We start from the raw sequence: 16,622 nt of genomic DNA, 5'->3' as shown, positions 1-16,622 counted from the left end.
GTTTGTGGAGTAGACATTGTTGCTTAGAGTTTTGTGTTGTGTGCAGTCAATATCTTGTTGAGGACCTATTTTCATTTCTTACCCTAAGAGCATAAAAGTTGGTGTATCATGGGCTTTGAGTTCTATGTCATTCTTTTCAGTTTCTATTTCTTTTGGTTTTCATCTGACAAGATGTGCTAAATCTTTTGGCATGGTTTCTTATGATGTCATGGCATCTTATGCGATTGGGAGCTGACTCCTTGATTATTTTTGGACCCATCCTCAAGAGCGTGTGGACAATTCATGCCCATTACATGGGTTATGACTCACACCTCCAAGGTGGGACCTATATTATAATTAAATGCTTGATTGAATAACTCGTGGTCTAGTTGGCTATTTAAGACTTGTATTTATTGTGGGAAAAGAGAGTAGTAGTAAGATCTTCTGGGATAAGAATGAAAACTGAAGAAGAAGAATGCAAGCTCTAAGATCCATACTTGTAACCCTTTTATATTGTCCACAACCTGAAAGGCCTAACAACTAGGCATATTGAATATTGTTATGTATATTTTATCATGCTAGCTATGTAATCAATTAGTAAACTTGTGAATTATTTTGTCTCTCTAGTTGCAATTCTATGTTTGCTTTTGTGTGTACTTTGGACAAGCTGTTAGTTGATTGTTTCTGATATCTGGTTGGCTCCATCCTCTATCAGGCCTTGCATATTAACAAAAATGATTGTTCATCCATCATAACTTTCAGTATTTACAAACACTCTTCTATAACCTCTAATTTGATTTGAGAAACTAGAAAGACTAATCTAGGATTTGGATTCTTCTCTCACATGTAGAAAATATTTATGATTCCTTCTACAATATTTGAATTTTTAGATCTATCATTATTATCCACCATGATATCCAAGACCATAAATTTGTCTTTAAGTCATTCTAATCTTCATCTTGTGCTGAATGGGTCTCTATTATGGAAAAAATAGTTTTCTTCCCTTATCACTATTATCTATTCTAACAATCATGTTGTACCGTCTATAAATTTATTTTATCTTATCATTATCAAACTTTTTTCATGTCTTCCCTAAAGGGACATGTAGTCGCATAGTGTCCCACTCTTTCACAAGTAAAACATTTGAAGGGAAACTTACCTTTATATGTTCCAAAACCTTTCTTTAGTCTTTTAACAAAAATTGCTTCCTCATCTAGATCATATTCATCTTCAATATTCTTAATTTCCTTGAAAGAAACATCTTTATTTTCACATTATTTCTCCTAAATTTCAAATGGCTCAAATACTATAACAACATCATATAGATCATGTAAACTCTATTCGTCCACATCATGCCTTTGTTGGATGATGATCAATAGGGTTTTGTAAGTCAGTCATTGTCCTCATCACTTCTAGTAGTACTTAATTATCTTCTAGAAGTTCTATTGGAGTTTCTAATAGAACTAAAAATTTCATTTACCTAGTGCAAGGAAGCCTTGATGTTCTCATCCTTAGACATTTTCAGAGTTTCAATTTTTTTTTTCTTTAGACTCCACAACTCGATTTTCTTGATCTTTCTATATCCTTCATAAATGTTTCCAAGCTTCTCCTAGAATCCAAATGCAATATTGTAACCCATGAATTTCAATAACTTTGACTCACCCAAACTACCGATGATAGTATTCATCATCTTTGCATTATTCTCATGTACTTTAACTTCATCCAGTGCAGAGGGAGCACTAGATGCTAAAGGAACATAAATTTTTCTAATAGGATCAAGAACATCATATCACATAGAATCCAAATGTGATCTTCCATTCTCTTCTTCTAGAAAGTATAATTTATTCCATCAAACATAGGTACCTTGGTGATATGTTTACTAACCATAGTGGATTTACCTAACCATTTAATCTTCTTCTAGAGAAACCTTTCCCTTTTACTCTAAAATTTGACCCTTTAGATACTCCATAATTTTTTTGTTAAATTAATATTTTGAGTATTAACTCTAAAAACATGAAAACCTTGAGATCTTTTCTCTTTGGTTGCACTCTACTTTACAAAACCTCCATTATTGTAACTTGTTGAAGTTGCATGTTATTGCATTTTTGTTGACAATTCCTTGAGCAAAATTCTTTCTTTTACACCATTTTGATAAGACTATTTAGTAATTTCTTATTCCTATTTGAATAATAATATCACAATAAATTTTTTATTGCATTGTACTTAAGGGACAACTCCCTCATTTTTACTACTTTAATATAAAAAAAATCTCTTTATTACTTATAAATTTTTATTGTACTACTGGTCAATATGACCCCTTACTCTATCTCATACACACACTAGGGTATTCTTCCCCATTGATTAAAGATTTATACTTATAAATTTAATTTTTTTCATTTTCTTGATCCTAGATGTACTTTTCTTTATGGATTCCTAAGGAGGTCAAAAGAAAAAACTTGGGGATTGGACATTTTCAACAAGTTCCCATATAGTACCAACCAATGTTTATTTCTTAGAAACATGTTTCTCAAGGATCAATTCATTTAGTGCTTGGATCCTTTCTCTCTCCTTTGCCGTTGTCTTTTCTTAGTAATACATATTATAAATTTTCTTCATTTATGAATCATCTCATATCTCTTAGCCTTTCATATCTATTATCCTTGTTTCCTATTGTATAGGTGGGTTTAGAACCTGAGGAAATAAATAACTTTTAGATGATAACACAAGGCTTGGATGATAGTGTGTGAAAAGGATTGCTCATGGCGATAGTGTCCTAGATAGTAAGCCCCATCCTTTGGTTAAAGTTATTTTCTTTCCACTATTTCCATTTTTGTATCCAATTTATTATTTCAAGATTCCTATTTTCTATAATATGTAAATATTCTCTACTTCTCTCATTATTTAATGTAATAACAATCACTTGCTCTAGTCATATTTATGGCGAGTCCATCATTTTTCACTATCTTCTTTCTTTTCTAGTTCACTTAATACATTGTTTTCCAAACTTATTATCCCAAATCTTAAAAACCTTCTTTCTTTTCATTTATTTTTTCTGTCCAAAATCAAAATCAAAATTCTCCTTTCCTAACAATTTTTTTTGGAAGCACTATCCTATATGTCATTCCATAAACCGAAAAGAGAAAAATAATAATCTACAATTACCTTAATCTATGTCTTTATTAACTACCTATTTTTTAACAATGACCATCTTATCCTCTTTTTTTCCATCACTTTCTATATTTGCTTATTTTTAAAAATGGGAATATGTCATACCATGCATGTTATAGTGGACTTAACTCTTCCTATGTCACTCTAATCTCTTGTTTTCTCTCTCTAAACTCCCACCATTTATAAGCAAATTTCAAAAAATGATGCCATGGTTGATCATTTTCTTAATATTACTTTATCAAACTCTCCACCTCTAAACTCTCCACATATTTACCTAAAAAAATAAAAATAAAACTTTTACTACATAGAAAAAACATATATAATTTATATCAATTACAACGATTATTAGTAATTAATTAAACAATTCTCATTACAATAATATTTATCTAAATTCTAATAATTTCCATGGCATATGCTTAAAATTGGACAATTCCACAGCCCACAAACTCTAATCTTTTAAATATTCTTTTGTTTCAAATATTTCCTAAACAATATTAAATATAAATACGAAATCATAAAACGGGAGTCTTGAGCCCGTCCATCCATCAGAATAACTAGCTACATTTGGAGGCATAATTTGCAGAAGTCTGTATCTCGGTAAGCTTCAAAATTCAGACTCGTCTTTATTAGTTTCTTACCTGCAAGTTTTTACTTTATATTCAGTAATACCATTTTGTTCTAATGGGAACTGAATGCTTGATCAATTCAAATTCTAATATAGTTCTGTAATGCTCTCCACCCTTTTTTAGATGTTTGATGTTCATTTTTTCCCATAGGACATCTAAATTAGGAGTTTTTATTTATTCTGCAAACCAGCTTTAGGGTTTGAATATATATAGGATGTTTACCTGTGGGTGGATTATGTATATACGACTAATTTGTTACTAAATTGATTGAGGCTATCTTGGCTTGTTCATCAACGAGCCAATTTGAAGTCCTCGCGTGAGAGCTTCTGCCCTGTAACTGACTGGTGCCATGCATTTTTATGTTATTGATTAGGATATGAGCTGTTGTTCTATATACTATTTTTTAAAGGATCAGTTTGGATTCCGTCCTACCTCCTTTTTACTACTTTTTCAGCATTCTGAGATGCTCTTCAACTCGAGCTTGTGGGCTGTGGATTGTGTTCTTTCTTTAGTACAATAAAATGCACTCACAGAGGTCACTGAATTCCTTGATTAACAATATTTAAAGATCTTAATTATGACTGAACTCATTAGAGTTACCATTTAGAAATGATGATCTGTGGGAGGACTTATGGGCGTTCACAGTCAAAGATTTAAATTAGGAAATCCTTAGCTTAGTGGTTTAGTATTGACATGGAAATAGGTGGGGTAAGTGTGAGTTCACTTACCCACTTATGACTTCAAGCACCTCGTAAGATGAAGCATTTTCTGATTGTCTCACATTTTTCTTAAGTACAGAAATCTGATGGCGTAGATGTCCTGCTTGGTGAAGTTAAACGCATATTTTGATATGCTTTATGCGGTATCGGTATCATATATGTAGGTAGTAATTAGGCAGTTCACAATGAATGTAGAGCAAAGATCATCACCCTGACCTCTTGATGTATGCTGGTCCTTACAAGGATGACAAGATATATGGTAGACTACACCAATAAACACCTTTTCATCTATATATAATCAGCAATGGACACTCAACAGTTAACTACACTCAACAGTTAACTATGATGTATGGGCAAAACCTTTTTGTTGTCTGAAAACTTCCAAGTAACTCATATGAGTAGGTTGCTCAACAACACAATTCGCTGGATCATCAAGTATCAGGGGCATTCCAAAAGCTGACAGGAAACATTATCTTTTGATTTCTAGGCATATTGAAGTGCCTACAAAACTGTTAAAAACTTAAAAAAATAAAAAATAAAACTGGCACTTCTTTTTTGATTATTTTTGGAAAGGTCCCTGTGAGAAAAAAATTGTTCATTTTAGATGGCTTCTTTTACTTTAAAAAACTTGCAGTTGGGTCTGTGCTTTCTTCCACTAATGTTTAACCTGTTACTTGAGGTATGTGTAATAAATTATAAAACTGAGAAGTTTGAACATCTATTTTTTGAGTGCATCTATGCCAAGAAAGTTTGGTCTATTTTTCTTGGTTTTCCTATTGATGGGAATTAAAAACCTGGGTTGTCATGGAGTGAGATTCTTGCTGGTTATGTTGAGTCATTTGATTTCTGTCAAACAGATTTTGGTTTGTGCTAATTGGGGAAATTCTATGGCTTCTTTGGAAAGACAGGAACAAAGTGATAGGATCTCTCTAAGGTGTGCTTGCACAATTGCTGACTAGGCTAGGCTAGACCTAGTCTCCTCTAGACCCTAAGCTCCTTTCTAGGGCCTTATAAGTCTTGGCAATCCTAATCTAAGACTTTCCTAACTCCACTCTATGAGTGAGTTCCTTTGTGCTTCACCTTGAGGGATAACCATCATTAGGGTGTTTCAAGTCTTCACTCTTCCTTGATTGATTCCAATGGCAACTTCATCAAATGACCTTCACCAGTGCCGCAGGGGGTGTATCCATCACTAAACCACTTACTTGACTTCCAAGTAACTCCATTTGAACTGGGCATTTAGGGTTTTCCTATCGAGTTCTACATTTGGTAAGGTTTTGGCCTAATAGGCCTAATTGGTCAATTAGCCCTACTCAGTGGGTTTTTCCCAAATCTTTCTCAAAACCTCCAAATAACCCCAAAAACAAACTAGATATTCCGATACCCTTTTCAGAGACCTTAAAGATTTTGGTGGTTTTGGTGGTCTTAAATCTCTAAGTCATCCGTATAGTGGGTTCCTAAAATGTAGGGCTGATAGGGCTAAAATTGTGCTGATTCCTGATTTCTACTTGGAAATCTAACTCAATGGATTGGCCAAGTCCCAATCTCACTCCTAGGTGTTTGTAGGACCTCTAGGCTTCCAAAACCATAATTGGTTCAATGCCCTCACTCTTTCCCCTGCACATACACACCAATTTTGCACTGTCATGCACCTAGCCGGGCTTGCTGATTTCGCCTAGGGCATGATGTTAAAAATAGCTAATCTTTTATTCAGAGCTCCTCCTTTCACATCATAACCTCCAATGACTTCCCTAACATATTCCTCTAAGCCGTAATGATTTGTACGGTAGAGAACTACGAGGGAGCCATAAAACCAAAAACTGTCAACTACTGCCCCAACAACCTATCTATTTACAAAACAATTTCTAAACCTACTCTAATGAACTCAAATCTTACTTACTGAACAAAAAATGCTTGAATCTATCTACTCTACACAAATCTGACACTAACTCACACAAATCAATCCATAAAAACACTTTTACTCTCAATGCAAGATGACTATCACTTTAAAACAGTTTTTGCAGCTCTATTCCACTTTCAAAAATCCACTACGTCAAACACTACCTCGGGAAATGGGATCCTAGAAGATTAAATATGCCCTACCTTGATTTTAGGCCATTATGGCAACTACCCCTCGAAGAGAATCCAATCTTGTTGTTTGTTGTCATGCAATTTTCAAAAATTCTAAATGTTGTCAAGCAATATTGTGACAACTTTTACATCTTTTTGCTATAATCATGCTAAGGGTCTCTAATCGACCTAGAATGATGTGGAAATATCCTAGGAACTAATTTAGGCATATTTCTACCCTTTCCCAAGCCTTAAAGGCTTTAAGACCTACTTTTTCCACTTTAGGCCAAATTTAGCACTAACAACATTTAAAGCAACAATCAACTAGGTTGGATTGATCTAAGTCTAATCCACCTGTGCAAGACCTTCTAAGGTCAAAACAACTGACTTGGCCAAGGTCACTACAAGCCAAAGTTGAACAAGTTTGAGGAATAAGCCTAGGTGCTCTTGCACCACAAAGAGTTATTTCAACATGTTAGAAGATGCCCTATTGGGTTTAATCTCAAACTCATCCATTTTTACATAATGTCACATGTCTGTATTTGTTTGGAGATCCCTAAAAGTAGGATCATCAAGCTGATATATGATGGATCCATGCTGATTCATAAGGATAATGTGAAAGCTGCCAGTTATATTAACCAGTACTAGAGTTTTCTCACGCAAGAGGAGATAGATGACCTTAGCAAACTAATGGAGAAGTGTCATCTTGATTCAGATAACAATAGAGGGAAATCCAGCCATCAATACCAGAACAAGGCCTACCAGAATACTTATTAACCAGGGGGTTCAAGTATAAATGTTGGCTCTGCAATCTGGCCAACACAAGGAAGCTGGAAATAAAGTTAGCACACTTGTACAATTTTTTTATGAAGGTTATAAATATCTTTTTTTAATGTAAAAGCAAATGTTTTAGAATCTCTTTTTAGGCCTAACAGGCAACTGGTAATCTATCTAGGTAGGTTACTCTTGCAGTCTCCTCCCGCAGTTTTGTTAAGTGTTTATATCTGTGGGGGGCTGGTTTCTTTCTTCTTGCCTTCTCTCTGGGCACTCTATCTTTGTTCCTTCTGCTTAAACTATTTTAATATAAACAAAAATTAAGCAAAGCTTGTGGATACCAAATTTCTGAGCAAAATATCTTATATATGCGATTCTGGATTGAAAGGCATTAGATTGAGCAAATATAATGGGTGTCTTCAATGTTGTTTTGTTTCTCGCATAACCAGTAAGAAGTTTATTTTATTTGTTTACACGAAGCTTTAGAATTGAAATATTGTATAGTTCTGTGCTTTATGATCATTTTTTCTTTAAATAATTTAATATCGGATAAGTGGACTGAATCAATTGTAGTTTCTTTTCAAACTTGATAATTACAGATATAGTGAGATATTAAATTATCTCCATATTTGTATCTATTTTGTCTCTCTAATAGTTAAGAAACATTATAGACTAGTTTGGAATTGTATGAGTATAATTGATTCATCACATCTTGATGGTTAAATTATTTATAGTTAAAATACAAAAGATTTCATAAAGTTGTACGTTAGAACTTATAATATTGACTCTATCACCCCCCCTGAATTTTGGCACTAGTCTTTCATTGCTTGTGATTTTGTAATCTGTATGCTGGCAATTGTTTCACATCTTTCCATTGAAAATTAGTATATTCATATATGTAATAATCTGCATACACCTTTATTCTAACCATTTTATTTCAAGTAATTGTATTTATTATTTTTCCAAAAGTTACAAGTTTGAAGCATTTACACTTTGAAGTTAAAGTTGTAAAATCAATATAGTTTCAAATACTTTTCTCTATTATTGCACAAGTTGAAGGTTTCCTAAATTTCTTGCCATTGTGGGAGACTTTTTATTGTGTCCGTATTCAAGTTTATCTGCTACACTCAATCTTGGACTTAAGTGATCTATCTAGGATCAAGTACACCCGCCTTGGCCTTGCAGAGCCAGAAGCGCAGGGGATTTGGATCGTATCGATCAATCCGATTACGTTAACCATAACCGGTTGGATATCCTAGCATTGAGTTGGCAAGACTCATAGGATTCCAATTTGCGGTTTTGGGAACCAACACAACCAACCACCCTCTCCCAAGGATCTCATCCTAGCCCTTCTTCTTAAGTTGGATTACCACAAAGTCCAACAGGAACAACTAAATGCCAATCATTACCCTCTGCGCCATTGACATCTCAATCAACTTGATGCCATGTTGGTCCTTACCCACCAAGTGAAAAATTGGTGGCCGTAGTGTAGGTTTTCCCAACTTCCATGTGTCCTCAGGTAGCATGTTGACGAGATGCTCTGTTCACAATGGTATTTGTCAGGATAGTGCCTAGAATGCCCATTTCCACCATCATAGGATGTCTTATATAATAAACTTCCAACAACATCGAGCCTCTCAAAGGGCCCATAGAATCCTCTAGCGGTCTACATGGTGCATTGTACAATTTGGAATCAGTATGGTGTTTAGGAGAGCCATGCATGATTGTGGTTTAGTTTTGAGGTCTTTGAGTTTAACTAGGACTTCCATCTGCATCTTTCGCCTTAAAATGTTTTGATAACCTCCATTTGTAGTGAAGTACTTGCCATTTGTTTTCCTCCTTTTAACCATCATTTCTTTCTTGATGTTAACCTTGGCATCCTGTACAAGGGTTCAAGTATGTGGCATTCTTTGCTTTCACATAGGTGACTTCTAACATCTTTGCCTCTATGCTCGTCATCTCAATGTTGAACAAATTAACACTTAACTTCGAACAACTGGTGTCCTCCTGCTCACCTGAGTTGCACGATCTGCACAAAAGTTGTGGTGTTTCCTCCCTCAGATAGTCATGAGAAAATGTCCTCATTGATTGCATGTGTGACATGTAATGTCCCCTTTTTAGCATTTCATAGCATGATGTTGTCGTTAGCCTATTTCCCCATGGTCCCGTAGGCTAACCAGGACATTAAAGGGACTTAGAGGCCATTTGGCCTAGATAGTTTTAGTTGTAGGTCTTTCTGAGGGGTTTTGAGGCAATTTTGGGCATACTTACTATTTATAGTAAGTCATCTTGGACATGGGCGGACATCTAGTGGCAACGGTATGTCGATGGTAATTGTTTAAAATCGACAAGAAGACTTGTTTATCATTGATAATATTTGTTATGCATTGATAAAGCTATTTTATAAAGTTAAATTTAAATATTTAACTTTATTAATGCATAGACTATAGTTTGTGGGAAATATTTAAATTAAAAGAGTCCCCTTTATTTTATAACACATTGGAGACATAAGTTGCATAAAGGGAGTTATGTTTTATCCCACATTGAGAAAATGAAGGATTGAGCCCTTGTGAGAACACTATAAAAGAAATGGAAGAGCTTCTTTTAACCATGCTTGGAAAATATTAAAGAAATTGGAAAATTTTCTGGAGATTATGTCTCAATAGTTTGAAGGACGAAATCCCTTCAAGCTGGAAATCTTGACACCATTGAAAGATATGGTCTTGAGATTCAACATGGTAGCAGTCCGAAAAAGCAGATACGAAAAAGCAGGACCGAAAAAGCAGGTTGAAAAAGCAATTCGTAAAAGCAGTTCAAAAAGCGGATCCGAAAAAGCAGTCGAAAAAGCAAATCGGAAAAGCAAAGCAGAAGGGGCAGCATTGAAGGAAATTATTACAGCCATCTACAACTAGGTTCCTTTGTTAGTATTGCTTTTTAGGGTGTTATAAGTTTCAGTTGTAAGTGTGCATTATACCAGCATTATCATTTTGTAATCCATGTAAATGCCAAAAGTCTTGGCCATATTTCATGAGCATTGTATTAGAAATTTTATTGCAAATTAAGAAGATAATAATTGTTGGTGTTATTTAAGCAATTCAATAATATTATTTATCAGCTAGTTAGTTTGCACACCAACTGTTTGTAAAAATGCCAGTTGGCTGTAGGTGTTCATTTCTCATGCTTAGATCATATATATGCATTGAATATTGTCAAAATTAATAACACACTCATGTTAGGCCATTGTGTAGTCCATTTGGAGTCTTCTAGCACAAGATTCTCATTGATGCAAATTGAAAAAGAGTCATTTAAAGCTAGCTGAAATACTATATCAGTCATACGTTCTTTGCATGTGAATTGTTTGATGAAATTCCTTGAGCTTTCATCAGCATTTTTTGAGAGCAGATTTGAGGAGGGTCATTACAGTGGTATCAGAGCGGTTTCCTGCCAGCCTGATTGGGTTATTTTAGATTGAATTCAATTATCAGTAATGTTTTAACAGGAGACAAGTATTTGGAAGAAATAATGCACAATGTAAAGAAGAAATTAGATTGTCCATTTCAGTGAACAGAGGACCTTCTAAGAACTTTGGAGGAGTTGGAAACTTATTTAGGCAAGTTTGATCAGTCAAGACCCGATGCTATGCAAACAACTTTATCTCTAGCATTTGGTTCGTTGGTTAAGCCCCGATTATTGAGACATCATGATGAGGTAATAAGACTTACAACTCTCTCTTGCATTAGTGAAATCATGAGGATAGTAGCTGGCCTTGATTCTTATGACGATCAGATTATGAAAGAGGCACTTCATGCCATGGTAAAAAGCTTTGAAAAGTTGGACAACATTCGGGACCCTTATTTCACAAAGAGGGCAAGATTACTTGAAGTATTTGCAAGGTGTAGATTTGAAAATATTATGCTGGCAATTGGTTATATTAGTGACATTCGCAGGATGTTTAATACATTTTGGAATATTATGGACGAGTTTCATCCCAGCAGAGTATTGGCATCAATGCACTCCATCATGTTCACAATCTTGTTTGAGGGGGAGGATGAAATTTTTAAACTTTTGGCAGAAGACTTATGGTATGTTTGGACAAAAGAGAGGAATTTGTCAACTATGGCATGTACGTGGTTAAAGAGCCTGATTGATAGGCCTAAGGATCGTACCTTCCCTATGACAGGCAGAAACTTGTATGAGGAGTTTAACAAACATGCGGATTCGATACAGGGAGACATTAGCACATCTTCAGGTAATGGTTTATCTGCATCATCTTCATAGGCAGAAGGGGTTAAAGATGTTGTGCAGGTTGAGCCAGTTGCATTAGAAGGTGATATCACAGATACACCAAATTGCGTGATTGACACAGATAGTGATTCCAGTATAGTTGGGCTGGATGAAGTTACTGCAGTTGAGGATACTGTCATGTTTGAGGATAGTATAGTTGATCAGAAAGTGAGCATTCATGACTTTGTTGAGAAAGAGTACCAGGCACAGTTAGATGCTTCGTCACGTGGGGTTGAGGCTGGTAGAACTCCGCATGATTTATCTAGCTAGCTGAAGGTGAGCAAAGAGAGTATTGTGACTTAATTATCTCATCATGACAGGATGCAGGATATGATAGAGGATCACATTCAGATGATCTAGTTACAGGGTAGACATAAGGGAGTTTAGGCAAAGTCTTCTTGTGTTGACTTACAGGCGATTAGGGAAGGAATGGGAACGATGAAGTTGAGTTATTTACATCTTCTATCAAATCGTGACCATCTTCTTAGCCTTGTTGGAGACTATTCAAATGCCTTGAGGAGAAAGGAGGAGGAAGTTGACAAGCTTTCTCGCGAGCTTGAGGACACTCGAGCTTCTTTGGTGAATACTCCATTGGCATTACAGGATTGGGAGAGACATAGGGATAAGCATGGCATGGAGTTGAGTTTAGTTTCATCTTGCACTCCTGATACTCAGCTTTCTGCGGCACGTAAATCATATGTGGTCGTTGATAATGTTGTGAGTTCATCTTGCATTCACATCCAGGATACAGGGACAATGTTAGACAGGTATGTGGAATTAGTTGGTATTGGTCATATTACTCAGCTGAGGAGTTTGCTTGAGTTACTAGCTGATTCTAGTTTATGGATATGGACTCGAGATTGTTTCATTGGCATTTGGGATTTAGTTCACTGGAGATCTTTAACACTTTTTGGTAGCAGTGATTGTTTGGGTGCTATCATGGATTTGATTAGCAGATTGCATGGTGTTGTCTTTTCTTGTGCCAACAGCTTGTCCGATGGTGGTATTAGTTTTTATACACCGGTGTTGGGCTTTGTTCATATATCCAGTGGACCATTCTTGCTGGAATGTGTTGATGATCTTTCATATTTGGCAGTGTGTACAGATGAGTCCCAAGATCATATTGGCATTGATGACATCCAGGAGGATGTAGTGGGCAGTTTTGAAGACTTAGTTTCCTTGGTAGTTTCTTTTGGTACAGAGGAGTTGGACAGCAGTGCTACAGACTTTGATACTCCGTATGTTGATATGAGCTTTGGAGTTGATTCACAGGATATGGATGGTAATACTCTAGAGACCAGTAACTTTGAGGATACTCCTTTAGACAGTGCGTCAGAGGAGGTTTGTAGGAGACAGTCTAGCCAGTGCCATCATGTCTCTAATAATTTGAGAGTTAGTGAGCGAGACATTGTCATCACTTGCCAGCATTTTGATGCTGCTTGTCAGTTGTTAGCAGTTTATGGATGGGGTTCTCCTACTAGTGATGAGCAGGGAGGCAGTTATCTTTCCTTGACAGAGATCCACTCTTTATGGGAGGCTATTCGGATTCTGAGACAGAATTATATGCAGTTGGTAGCCGACAGAGATTATCTTATGGAGTGGGGCAGTACAACATATGATGCATTATTGGCCAAGGAAGATGAGGTGAGTGAGCTTACTCAATAGCTCGAGGTAACTTCTGAGTTTCTTGAGAGTACACAGTTGGCTTTCAAGGAGTCATAGTTTCATTTAGCTAAGGTGACCATAGAGTTAGAACGACTTCGGTCTTTACCAGATTCTGTACAATCATGGACCGTGGTGTCTGGTGATCCGCGGATGTCCATGGTCGAGGTTGATAGAGGTAGTGGAGATGAGGATATATCTGTCCACGACACTAGTATTGGCATATTCGGTCCGTTTCCACTGGAGGCAGGTTCAACTGAGTGGGGCGCTACAGCTGAGCATTGTGATATGTTTGACTTGGAGGGCACAGAGACTAGTGATGTTGTTGTTGATTCTGCTATATCATCCTCTGACTTAGCTGATGATCATCACAGTTGGTTGTATCACGTCTGCAGGATGAGTCTTTGACTGGGATTGGTTCTTTTTACCGGCATTGTACTGTAGGATATGTTCATCGGTTTGCTTTTGATCCGTGTGTTGAGGAGTTGATGGCAGACAAGTTTGGTTTGGGCTCTCGTTTTTGCTATCTACCGTGTAATGACTATTCACCATCAACAGTGCATGGGTGTTATGGTTATGAGACAATGACCGGTGATCTGTAGAGTTGTGATAATTGTAGTAGGTGTGCAGTGTGTGGATTCTCTGTATTTGGTGCAGTTTCATGCGGGAGTATTCATCGTTGTTGTAGAATTGTATTGTACATTCCACATAGGCTAGTGGGATGTGTTGATGGTATTTACTATGTTGGCAGTTTGGGTTATCTACTCTACTTGGGTTCTGATATTTCGAGAGCTTGTTTCTCATGGGTTCTTGACTTTGGAGTTTGGGTGAGTTGTATTCGCCAATTTGATTATGGATTCCTCTTAGTTAATTTTCAGAGGTTGTTCCAGGAGCCTATGTTGACTGACAGCAGTATAGTTCATCACTACATTTGGGATCCAAGTGGATTGATTGGGTTGTTGTTCGACCATTGCTTGGGGACAAGCAAATTTGGGAAGGGCGGACTGTAATGTCCCCTTTTTAGCATTCATAGCATGATGTTGTCGTTAGCCTATTTCCCCACGGTCCCGTAGGCTAACCAGGACATTAAAGAGACTTAGAGGCCATTTGGCCTAGATAGTTTCAGTTGCAGGTCTTTCTGAGGGGTTTTGAGGCAACTTTGGGCATACTTACTATTTATAGTAAGTCATCTTGGACATGGGCGGACATCTAGTGGCAATGGTATGTCGATGGTAATTGTTTAAAATCGACAAGAAGACTTGTTTATCATTGATAAGATTTGTTATGCACTGATAAAGCTATTTTATAAAGTTAAATTTAAATATTTAACTTTATTAATGCATAAACTATAGTTTGTGGGAAATATTTAAATTAAAAGAGTCCCCTTTATTTTATAACACATTGGAGACATAAGTTGCATAAAGGGAGTTATGTTTTATCCCACATTGAGAAAATGAAGGATGGAGCCCTTGTGAGAACACTATAAAAGAAATGGAAGAGCTTTTTTTAACCATGCTTGGAAAATATTAAAGAAATTGAAAAATTTTCTGGAGATTATGTCTCAATAGTTTGAAGGACGAAATCCCTTCAAGCTGGAAATCTTGATGCCATTGAAAGATATGGTCTTGAGATTCAACATGGTAGCAGTCCGGAAAAGTAGATACGAAAAAGCAGCTCGAAAAAGCAGAACCGAAAAAGCAGGCTGAAAAAGCAATCCGTAAAAGCAGTTCAAAAAGCGGATCCGAAAAAGCAATTGAAAAAGCAAATCGGAAAAGCAAAGTAGAAGGGGCAGCATTGAAGGAAATTATTATAGCCATCTACAACCAGGTTCCTTTGTTAGTATTGCTTTTTAGGGTGTTATAAGTTTCAGCTGTAAGTGTGCATTATACTAGCATTATCATTTTGTAATCCATGTAAATGCCAAAAGTCTTGGCCATATTCCATGAGCATTGTATTAGAAATTTCATTGCAAATTAAGAAGATAATAGTTGCTGGTGTTATTTAAGCAATTCAATAATATTATTTATCAGCTAGTTAGTTTGTACACTAACTGTTTGTAAAAATGCCAGTTGGCTGTAGGTGTTCATTTCTCATGCTTAGATCATATATATGCACTGAATATTGTCAAAATTAGTAACACACTCATGTTAGGCCATTGTGTAGTCCATTTGGAGTCTTCTAGCACAAGATTCTCATTGATGCAAATTGAAAAAGAGTCATTTAAAGCCAGCTGAAATACTATATCAGTCATACGTTCCTTGCATGTGAATTGTTTGATAAAATTCCTTGAGCTTTCATCAGCATTTTTTGAGAGCAGATTTGAGGAGGGTCATTACATGACATGGGATCATTGGTTGTCCTTTTGTATCATACTAGATGTGGCTTTGACTATTATTCTTATTATTGTTATTATTATTATCCCTTCCTCCATGCTGGTAGGGTCTCAATCTAAAGCCAATGTTGCTAATCACAGAGCAAAAAGACTTCTTTTTATGCCTTTGTGGCTAAAAAACCTACAGATCATGTGAAATCTTTTGCCTGGTATATAGATTTTGGTGCTTCTTGGCATTTCACTCACAAGCATGATTGGTTTATAGAATTTTCTCCCTATACCGATTTAGTCATATTTGGAGGCGAAGTGTACTCTGTTGTCAGAAAGGGCAACGTTCAAATACAGTTTGGTTAAAGGAATCTCATTTTCCTCGATGTATACTAGATTCTTGGCATGAAACTAAACCTACTCTTAGTGATTCAGATTATGTGACATTCTCCTCAGCTTGATGTGGTATTTGGTGCACACAAGTTCAATTTTTAATTGTGTGACACACTACTATAGTTGTTGGCATTGCAGATCATGGTCTATACAAACTTGCAAATACTAGTGATTCTCTTGAGCATACTTTCGCAGCTAAATCATCTTCTATCAACAATTTGTGACATCAATGATATGGTCACTTGAACATTTATTGTCTTGCTCATCTTGTTCAGGAAGATTTAGTACACGACCTACCTGAAATTCAAACTCGGAATCAACAAGTTTGTGGAGTTTGTCATGTTGGGAAGCAATACCAGACACTTTTCAAGGATGGTGACTCATGGCGAACCTCTAAGGTACTACAGTTGGTCCAGTTTGATGTATATGGTCCAATGAATACTCCTATTATTGGGTGTAGGTATTTGTTACTTTTTGTTGATAATTTTAGTCGTAAAATGTAGGTGCACTTTCTTGGACAAAAACTAGATGTGTTTATTACATTTTAGAAATTTAAGAACTTAATGGAAAAGAAGTCTACTTGTTCTATTATATCTCTTAGGTTTGATAAGGTGGGGGAGTGGGGGC

The 16,622-nt window shown here is 36.1% G+C and overlaps 1 protein-coding gene across 15 annotated transcripts in view; it reads left to right on the top strand.

Annotated features, from left to right (window-relative positions):
- The first annotated feature begins 3,599 nt into the window (after positions 1 to 3,599).
- LOC149530521 (uncharacterized) overlaps positions 3,600 to 16,622 on the top strand; it is a 212,037-nt gene continuing 199,014 nt past the window's right edge. For all 15 annotated transcript variants that reach the window (XM_089810558.1, XM_089810550.1, XM_089810561.1 and 12 more), the window contains exon 1: positions 3,600 to 3,744. The gene's annotated coding sequence lies outside the window, so the exon portion shown is untranslated. The remainder of the gene's footprint in view (positions 3,745 to 16,622) is intronic.

The sequence above is a fragment of the Cupressus sempervirens genome, chromosome 11 (genome assembly GCF_028749045.1).
Source record: "Cupressus sempervirens isolate cs-2001-9-10 chromosome 11, ASM2874904v1, whole genome shotgun sequence".
Taxonomy (NCBI): domain Eukaryota; kingdom Viridiplantae; phylum Streptophyta; class Pinopsida; order Cupressales; family Cupressaceae; genus Cupressus; species Cupressus sempervirens.
This window is presented reverse-complemented; position numbering and strand designations above follow the sequence as displayed.